At 40.4% G+C, this 11061-nt stretch overlaps 1 long non-coding RNA gene across 1 annotated transcript in view; it reads right to left on the bottom strand.

The window, feature by feature from the left end:
- Positions 1-11061, bottom strand: part of LOC147584801 (uncharacterized) — a 349116-nt gene that overhangs the window by 251445 nt on the left and 86610 nt on the right. The window lies entirely within an intron of this gene.

Raw genomic sequence — 11061 nt, 5'->3', positions numbered from 1 at the left:
AAGAACTATCAACTATTCAAGAATAAGACACCACTGACATAATCTTAGAACATGGAGATGAGGCTGAAGCCCCACCCTGCACCTCAGAGACCAGGCCAGATTGCAGTAGAGGATAAGACAAGCAGCTACACATTGACCACACCGCCCCTCCCCCAGAATAGCACAACACTATGTGGAGAGGTCTTCCGTGAGCCTCCGATTCCTCCAGTGGGAAAAGAAAATCCAGGGGGGAATCTCAGCTCCCGCAGCATTTTGGGTCACTCTGTGGGAGCCCCTACTCTGATCTCACACCACAGGGATTACAGGGGAATCATTGGGACCCATGACAGAGAAGGGGGAAAGGGCTTGCAATAACCAGCACTCAGGGATCTTGGCAGACTGAGTTTCTATCTGCAGTGCCCAAGTAGTAACCCCAAACAGCGACTTTGCTCATCTACAGAACCAAGTTGAAGGCACACTCTGACCAGGAAACTCAGTGTGATACAGATCTGCCTGATTTGGATACTCAAATGAGGAATTTTGCTTGCCCTAGAGCCTAGTTTGCCCCCATCCAGGCAAGGGGCCGAGCCACAGCCCCACCCACCAGGAAAGTGCCTTCCAGATCCATAAAACCAGAAGGGCTGGTGAAAACACCTGAAAGTTGTGTGGCCCAGTGGCACTCGAGCTGAGAGAATGGCAGACAGACCCAATAGTTTGTACAGCAAAGTCAATGGCCCTGTTCATCCAGGAAACTTCAGATGTGGGTCAGCCTGTGTTAAGACAACAAAGAGCTTCACCAGTTTTCGAGCTGCTTCCCCTGCTGCACCTGAGCAGGGAATCTACTTTGTAGCCCAGGTCATGACTGAATATAGCCTTCAGCCTATCTGACCAGGGAATCTAACGAGAGAACACAGCCCATGGCTTCCCCTCGCTGCAGAACAAAACTAATGACCTCACCTGACCAAAGAATTCAAGGCAAGAATTTCACACCCAGCAAAGCTGTCCTTCAGAAATGAAAAAGGGATACAGACTCCCCTCCTCTCTGCAAAAAAGCTGAGGGAGCTCATTGCCACCAGAACTCCCTTACAAAAAAATGCTAAGTGAGTGCTTTGAGTAGAAGTAAAAGAACACCGATTAACATCAAAAAAACACAAAAAGGTAGCAAAATCTCACTGGTAATGGTAAATATATAGTCATAGTTAGATTCTGCAATGTGGTAATAGTGGTACATAACTCACAACTCTAATTTAAAAGTTAAAAAAATTAATGTAGCAAAAATAACCATAAATACAACAATCTATTATTAGTTACACAATATAAAATATATGTAAGTTGTAACAGCAATAACCTAAAATGTGAAGGGGAGAAGTAAAAGTGTGAAGTGGAACTTCTATTGAAGCTATATAGTTACCAGTTTAAAATAGGGTGTTATAAGTTTAAGATTTTATATAAGCTTCATGGCAAACACAAGGGAAAAACCTGTAGTAATTACACAAATAACATGATAAAGAAGTCAAAGCATACAGATACCAAAAAACATTAAAATACACAAAAAGATAGCAGGATAAGAAACAAGGAAAAATGGGGCACCTGGATGGCTCAGTAGGTTAAGCGTCCAACTCTTGGTTTCAGATCAGGTCATGATCTCATGGTCATGAGATCAAGCCCTGTGTCAGGCTCCATGCTTAGCATGGAGCCTGCTTGGGATCCTCCCCCTCTCTCTGCCCTTCACCCACTCCCTGTCTAAAAATAAATAAACTTGAAAAGAAAAGAAAAGAAAAGAAAAGAAAAGAAAAGAAAAGAAAAGAAAAGAAAAGAAAAGAAAAGAAAAGAAAAGAAAAGAAAAGAAAAGAAAACAAAAGAAAACAAAAGAAAAAAAAAGAAAAGAAAGGAAAACAAGGAACAAAGGATCTATAAAACAACCAGAAAACAATTAACAAAATGGCAATAGTAAGTCCTTACCTATCAATAATCACTTTAAATGTAAATGGATAAAATTATCCAAAAGACATAGAACAACTGAATGGATTAAAAAAAAAAAAAAGAAAGAAAAAGAAAACCAAGATCTTGCAATATGCTGCCTAGAAGAGATTCACGTTAGCCTTAAAGACTCACATAGGCTAAGAATGAAGGGATGGAAAAAGGCATTTCAAGCAAATACTCATCAAAACAAAAACAAAAACAGAAAACAGCAAAAGCAGGGGTAGCTTTACTTATATCAGATCTCAAACTAAAAATGGTAAGAAAAAAAAGAAAGTCATTATATAATGATAAAGGAGTCAATACATCAAAAAGAGAACAATTATAAATTTTCATACACCCTATATTGGAGCAGCTAAATATATAAAGCAAAAACTAATAGAGCTAAAAAGAGGAATGAACAATAATATAATGATAATTGGGGACTTTAATACCGTACTCTCAACAATCGATAAACCAGCCAGAGAACCAATAGGGAAACAGCAGATTTGAACAACACTATGGACCAAATGGACCTAACAGACATATACAGAACATTCTACCCATCAATAGCAGAATACACATTCTTCTAAAGCACAAGTAGAACATTTTCTAGGATAGATCATATGTTAGTCCACAAAACAAGTCTTAGAAGGGATGCTTGGGTAGCACAATCGGTTAAGCATCCGACTTTGGCTCAGGTCATGATCTTACAGTTTGTGGGTTTGAACCCCGCATCGGGCTCTGTGCTGACAGCTCGAAGCCTGGAGCCTGCTTCAGATTCTGTGTCTCCCTCACTGTCTGCCCCTCCCCTGTTTGTACTCGGTCTCTCTCTCAAAAATAAATAAAACATTAAAAATTTTTTTTTAAAATAAACAAGTCTTAGAACACTCAAGAAGGTTGAAATCACACCAAGTATCTTTTCTTACCATAATAGCATGAAACTAGAAATCAAGAAGAAGAAAACTGAAAAATGTATGAACTCATGGAAATTAAACAACACTCTCTTGAAGAACCAAGGGATCAAAAAAGAAATTAAAGGGAAATAAAAAAGTTTCTTGGCACAAATAAAAAATGGAAACACATATACCAGAACTTACAGAATGCAGCAAAAGCAGTTCTGAGAGTGAAGTGCATAGCAATAAATACCTACATTAATAAGAAAGGCCCCAAGGCACCTGGGTGGCTCAGTCGGTTAAGCACATGACTCTTGATCTTGACTCAAGTCATGATCTCACAGTTCATGGGCTTAAGCCCCATGTCCAGCTCTGCGCTGATGGGGTGGAGCCTGCTTGGGCTTCTCTCTCTCCCTCTTTCTCTCTCTCTCTGTGCCCCTCCTCCATACTTGTTTTCTCTCTCAAAATAAATAAACTTTAAAAAAATTTTTTTAAAAAAAAAGAAGAAAGGTCCCAAATAAACATCTTAACTCTGTTCCTTAAAGAACTTGAAAAAGAACAAACTGAACTCAAAGTTATCAGAGGAAAGGAAATAACAAATATTAGAGCAGAAATAAATGAAATAGAAAACAGAAAAATGAAAAAGATGAACCAAACTGCTATTTCTTTCAAAAGATAAGCAAAATGGACAAAACCTTAGCTAGACTAACCAAGGAAAAAAGAGAAAGAATCCAGATCAGCAAAGTTATTAATGAAAAAATAGACATATAATTGATCCTACAGAAATTCAAAGGATCATCAGAGGCTACTATATGACAATAAAGTGGACAACCTAGAAAAAAAATGGAATAATTCTTAGAGACATACAACCTAATGAAGACTGAATCAAGAAGAAATAAAAAAATGTGAATAGACCAATTACTAGTAAGGAAATTGAACCAGTAATCAAAGATCTTTCAATAAAGGAAAGTGCAGGCCCACATGGCTTGTGGCAAATTTTACCAAATATTTTTTAAAAAATGAACACCAATCCTTCTTAAAACTCCCATATTTCAAAGAGGAGAGAACATTCACAAACCCATTTTGTAAGGCCAGAATTATCCTGATACCAAAACCAGAAAAGGAGACTACTAGAAAAGAAAACTTCAGGTCAATATCTCTGATGAATATAGATGCAAAAATTCTCAACAAAATACCAGCAAAGTGAACTCAGCAACACATTAAAAAATCATTCACCATGATCATGTGGGATTTATCCCTGGAATGCAAGGATGGTTTAACATATGCATATATCACATATATTAATGTGATACATCACATTAATAGAATGAAAGAAAAGGATCATATGCATTCAACAAAATTCAACATCCACGCATGATAAAAACTTTTAACAGATTAGGCATAGGTAGAACATATCTCAACATAATAAATGCCAATAGGACAAGCCCACAGCTAACGTCTTGCTCAATGGCAAAAGAATGAAAGCTTTCCCTCAAAAATCAGGAGAAAAAGACAAGAGTGCCCACTCTCATCATTTCTATTCAATATAGTACTGAAAATCCTGACTAGAGCAATCAGGCAAGAACAATAAAAGGCAACAGAACTGGAAAGGAAGAAGTAAAATAGTTCCTATTTACAGATGACATGATTTTATATACAGAAAATCCTAAATACTCAACCTAAAAAAGGCTAGATCTAACCAATGAACTTAGCAAAGTTTCAAGATACACAGTTAATAGACAAAATCTGTAAAATTTATATATACCAACAATGAAATTTCTGAATAAGAAATAAAGAAATTGATCCCATTTACAAGAGCATCAAAAACAATAAAATGCTTAGGAAAAAACAGAAGGAAGTAGAAGATCTCTACACTGAAAACTACAGGACATTGATGAAGGAAATTGAATAAAACACACAAGTAAATGGAAATATTACTGTGTTTGCTGATGGAAAATTAATATTGTTAAAATGTCTAAACTACCAAAAGTAATCTATAGAATCCTACAGTAATCTAAGTGATCCTTATTGATATTTCAAAGGCATTTTTTTTTCCACAGAAGCAGGAAAACACACCTAAAATTTATATGGAACCACCAAAGAAATCCTGAATAAAAACAAAACAGGAAGCATCACATTTCCTGATTTCAAGCTACAATATAAAGCTATGGTCATCAAACAGCATGGTATTGGCATTAAAAAAAGACAAGCAATGAACAGAAGTGACAGCCCAAGAACAGACCCAAGCATATATAGTCACCTAATATCTGACAAGGAAAGCAAGAGTACTCAATGATGAAAAGATAGTCTCTTCAGTAAATGGTGCTGGGATAACTGGATATTCACATGTAAAAGAATGAAACTCGACCCATATCTTACATCATTCACAAACATTGACTTGAAATGGATTAAAGACTTAAAATATAAGACCTGAAACCATGAGACTCCTAGAAGAAAATATAGCAATAAAGCTCCTTGACATGGGTCTTGGTAATGATGTTATGGATAGGACACTTAAAGCACAAGCAACAAAAAATTAACAGATGGGACTACATCAAACTAAAATACTTCTGCATAGCAGAAGAAACCATCAATAAAGTGAAAAGATAGCCTACAGAATGGAAAAAAAAATATTTGCAACTCATATATCTGATAAGGGGTTATTATCCTACAACTCAGTAGCAAAAAAGACAAGTAGTCCAATTTAAAAATGGGCAAAGGATCTGAACACTTTTCTCCGAAAAATATATATAAAAAGCCAACAGGTATGTTTTAAAAAAATGCTCAACACCACTAGTCTTTAGGGAAACGCAAGTTAAAACCACAATGAGATATTACCTCACATCTGTTAGAATGGCACCATCAAAAAGACAAGAGGTAACAATGCTGGCGAGGACGAAGAGAATAGGAACCCATGTGGACTGTTGGTGAGGTTGTACACTGGGACAGCTGCTATAGAAAACAGTATGGAGGATACTCCGAAAGTTAAAAATAAAACTGTATGATCCAGATATTCTACTTCTTGGTATTTATCCAAAGATAACAAAAACACTATCTTGAAGAGATATCTGCACCCCCATGTTCATAACATTATTTCCAACAGCGAAGCTGTGGAAACAACCTAAGTATTCCCCAGGGATGAAGTTGTGGCAGATACATACAACAGAATATTATTCAGCCATTATAAAAGATAAGGAAATCCTACCATTTGTGCCAACATGGATAGACTTAGAGGGCATTCTGCTAAGTGAAGTAAGTCAGAGAAGGACAAGTACTGTATGATCTCACTTATATGTGGAATCTTTAAAAAAGACAGAAAAACTCATAAAGAGATCAGACTTGTGATTACCAGAGGCAGAGGGTTGGAGGAGAAGGAATTGGAGAAGGTGGTCAAAAGGCACAAACTTCCAGTTATAAGATAAACAAGCACTACGAAGGGGATGTACATGATGACTATAGCTATCACTGCTGTGTAACATATAGGAGAGTTAAGAGAGTGAATCGTAAGAGTTCTCATCACAAGGAGAAATTTTTTTTCTTCTTTCTTTTCTTTTTATTGGATCTATACGAGAAATGGGTGTTAGCTGAACCTACCGTGGTGCTCACTTCACAATACATGTAATCAAACCATCATGCCATACGTCTCAAATGTATACAGTGAAGGATGTCAATTATTTCCCAATAAGACTAGAAAAAAAGAGAAAACAGTATACTGTTTTATTTCCTCCATCTTTTCCTCCCCTAAAAAGGCAGTTGAACCTACTAACCCAGTGTTAGAAACTTATGAGAAAGGTCATCATCCCCTCATGGGAAAAAAAAAAAAAATTCCCTCTCCAGTTGAGATTATTAACCTTTTTATTCCAGAATTTATGGAACATGCAGCTCAAGGGTATAGTGTGACTTAACTTGAAAAAGGTCAGTTCCTTCTTCGGGGCTTTCTAGCAATTTTACAATAATGTTGTACATTCATATAGCGCATTTTCTGCTAGGGAAATGGAAGCACCAAAATTTAGTAGCTGTCAGTTATTTTTTGAAGTGATCGGTTAGTTTACCGGTAGACGGTCAAGGTCCCAGCACTGGGGGATATGTGGGAAGGAGGATGCAGACAGAGGGAGCAGAAGACTCAGACTCTGTAAGCAGTTTAGCACCCTTGCGAATTCCCCGCCCCCTTCCCTGCCATAAAACCAGACAGCAACCAAAAAACTGACAGCTATCTGCATTCTTGGAGAAAATTAATTATAGCTACAGAAAAGAAAATGAGAAGGGAGGAAATAGGAAAACAATGAGAGGAAATGAGAGGAAACAGGGAAGAAGAAGATAAAAGACCATCAATAAGATGAAAACAAACGGGCACTTGGGTGACTCAGTAGGTTAAGGATCCGACTCTTGGTTTCCGCTCAGGTCATGATCTCACAGTTCATGAGATCGAGCCCAACATTGGGCTGTGCACTGACAGCACAGAGCCTGTTTAGGATTCTCTCATTCCCTCTCTCTCTCTCTCTCAATCTGTACCCTCCTCTCTCCCCCTATCCCTCTCAAAGTAAATAAATAAACTTAAAAAAAAAAAAAAGATGAAAAAACGAGGCAACAGCACCACATCCTAGCACAGCTCAGGTGTGGACAGGTGTGGAAGGTATGGGGAAGACCCCCGAGTTGGCAGGCAGAACCCTCAATCCAGACTTAATGGCAAGGAGCTAAGCCCCAGTCTTTCAGGCAGGCAGTGACCGTTTGTTATCTGAGATAACAAACACTTGAGGGATTGGACATCTTCCCAGCAGGCCCTTAAGGGCTAAGTCCTCATCCTTGGGACAAGAGAGGGGCAGATAAGAACAAGATGAGCCCTCTGCCAGCGACCAATACAAGCACTCAAGCCAAGAAACCAGGCCTCTGTCCTGGTTACCAGAACTGGGGCCACAGGGAGCTGCACTTTGGAACGAGGCCCAAGCACATTGATGAGAATCAGGTCACTAGGTCAGGGCTGACAACGCTTACACGAGGTTAAGCTGTAGAACATTGGCTCAGACTTTCTAAATCCCTCTTGTCTGTGATCACAACTGGTCCTAGAGACCCCGCCAAGGCTGAGTGGGCAGGGAAAATATAGAAGTCAAAGGCCTTGAGGTGGGAGGGGGTCCGGTACAGGAGGATAGAACTGTGGGGCTCCTGGGGGCCAAGGGCTACAACACCCAAACTGACCTTGTCGAATGGAAGTCCATGCAGAACGAGAGAATCCCAAAGGTAGTAAGGATAACCTCCAGGCCAAGCAGGATGGTTAAAGAAAAGTCTACCCTAGGGAAGCAGTAGATGAATTCAGATATTTCAATTCCATGTGAAAGAAAGTCTAGATGCATTCTGCACACAAAACTGAGCCCACAGGGTGCAATTCCCAGGGAGCAGTTTTTAACCTCAGCCTAAGGACAGCATTCCTACAGCCTGCCTCTCCTGGCTCCAGAAACTCATTCCCTCTGTATTCATTCAGCAAGCACTTACTGATTAGGGTAACTACTCATCCTGGTTTGCCCAGCACGGTGGCATCTTATGCTGTAGTATCCTTTCCCATCAGGTCAGCACCCCCCATTCACTCTTTTTTTTTTTCAATGTTTATTTATTTTTGAGAGAGACTGAGACAGAATGTGAGCAGGGGTGGGGCAGAGAGAGAGGGAGACACAGAATCTGAAGCAGTTCTCCAGGCTCTGAGGTACCAGCACAGAGCTGGATGCAGGGCTTGAACTCCCAAACTGTGAGATCATGACCTGAGCCGAAGTCGGACATTTAACCGATTGAGCCACCCAGGTGTCCCATCCCCCTTCACTCTTAAAGAGTCTTGCTTTGATAATAAATGATATGGCCCCCTACTCAAGTGAGCACTTGCTACATGCCGGGACTGGACTGAGAGCGTTGAAGACACAACGAAAATACAACCCCTCACTTTGGTGAGCTCATAGTCTAGGTAGAAAAGGAGATATTGAAAGAACAAATTAGGGGTGCCTATGTGGCTCAGTCACTTGAGCATCCAACTTTGATTTCAGCTCAGTTCATGATCCCAGGGTCATGGAATGGAGTGCTGCATTGATCTCTGCACTGAGTGTGGGGAGCCTGCTTGAGATTCTCTCTCTCTTTCCCTCTGCCCTCTCCCCCACTCACGCTCTCTAAAATAAAATAGATGTAGATAGATAGATAGATAGATAGGGAAATAAAGAAAGGAGAAAAGAAAAAAGAAAAGAACAAATTAGAGTATAATGTGGTGGGGTGCCCGGGTGGCTCAGTCAGTTAAGTGTCCAACTCTTGATCTCGGTTCAGATCATGATCTCATGGTTCATGGGTTCGAGACCACATCAGGCTCCAGACTGATAATGAGAAGCCTGCTGGTCTCTCTCTCTCTCCCTCTCTCTGCCCTTCCCCCACTTTGGCATGCTCTTTCTCAAATAAATAAACATTAAAAATAGAATATAGTGTGGTAAGGGGTGTATAAATAAAAGTGCTAGAGATTGAGACATTAATTTTAATATCAGAGATGAAAAACAGTTCACAGCTCATTCAACACACTTGCTCATTTAATAAATACACACTATGTAGGTACCACTGATAAAATACTAAAGAAAACAGAACTCCTTCTTTCTCTCCTAAAAAGGTTATGGCAAATGAGCCAAACTTATACAAATTTTCTCTCATTTTTGAAAAACCTACTTCGTGGATAGCCCTTTTTACATATATTTGACCTAATCATGCATTCAGAAACTTCCAATTATTGGTTCTAAACCTGATCGCTGATGTCCAATAAAATCAAACCCATTTTCTACTTGGAAATTTTTTTAATTTTCTTTTAGAGCGAGAGTGTGGGTGAAGGGGAGGGGCAGAGGGAGAGAGACAAAAGCAGGCTCCGCGCTCAGTGTGGGTTCGCTTCAACACAGGGTTCGACTGCATGATTCTGGGATCATGACCGGAGCCGAAATCAAGAGTCAGGTGCTCAACCAACCGAGCTACCCAGGCGCCCCTGGACATTTTTTACATACATAAAGACATCGAATCCATTTTCCTCAAGTGTTCTATTTTCCAGGCTAAATATTCCCAGTTCTTCCATTCAGTTTTCCTATGAAAACTATGGACGTTGGACTTTTTACAGTTCTGGCCACTGTTATTCTCAATTGCCCTTATCCCTCTGAAAAAGCAAAGCCCAGAACAATCTTCAAGTTCAGGTGTGCCCTGGCTCATGCCCAAAGAGTGCTACCTCTGTGTTTCTCCACTCTCCACCCTTCCCTCTGGGCCAGTCCCCCTCTCACAGCGTGGGGCAAGCTGACTTGCTGCTAAGCCAGTATTTGTGTTGATTTCTTTCTAATCTGTGTTCCCACAACACTGTTAGTACCAGCAATATAGCACCTGTTCCTACTTTACTTCATCTTATTAGTTTAGGAGCCCGTGGAGTTATAGAATGTTAGTGTTCAGAGATATGGCAGATCTTCCAGTCAAGTCCCACAGTCCACAGGTGCAGTTACCGAGGTACGAAGAGCTCATAGGAGAGTCTTAAATCACAGCTCATTGCATTCCAGCCTGTCAGGACACAGATTCCATCCCTCTACATAGAAACATCGGTGCCCTATGTAACTATTTCCTTTCCCTTACTCCTTGAATGCTACAACGAGGAAGGACCTGCCCTCTAGGAAATATCCCTACTTCCAGGATCTCCCGATTTTCAACCCATTCTCCATACTTACCAATTATGCTACATTTTTGAAAAAAGTTAAAATGATGTAAAAGTTCCCCATCATATAGCCGCTCCTACCATGGCTTAGAAGACCGTATGCCTTTCTAGCCTGTTATTTATTCTTCCCTGATGCTTTTTTTTTAATGTTTTTATTTATTTTTGAGAGAGAAAGAGACAGAGCACGAGCGGGGGAGGGGGGGAGAAAGAGAGAGACAGACAGAATCCGAAGCAGGCTCCAGGCTCTGAGCTGTCGGCACAGCGCCCGGCATGGGGCTCGAACCCATGAACGGCAAGATCATGACCTGAGCCGAAGTCGGACGCTCAACCGCCACAGCCACCACGTGCCCCTCTTCCCTGATGCTTCTGTTGTCAATTTGAAGAAGTGCCTCTTCCAAATATGCCACATCTGTTCAGCACCCTCCGAACTCCTACCTGCCGATCTCTCTTCTTGGACCGCATTCCACACTCGGCCCGCTCTGAGTCCCCACTTCGAGGCTTGCCCTCGTGAGAAAGACCTCCCCCAGTTCT

The sequence above is a fragment of the Puma concolor genome, chromosome A1, assembly GCF_028749965.1.
Source record: "Puma concolor isolate L17-30 chromosome A1, mPumCon1.1.hap2, whole genome shotgun sequence".
In the NCBI taxonomy this organism is placed as follows: Eukaryota; Metazoa; Chordata; class Mammalia; order Carnivora; family Felidae; genus Puma; species Puma concolor.
The sequence above is the reverse complement of the archived record's forward strand: the minus strand, read 5'-3'. Positions and strand labels throughout refer to the sequence as shown.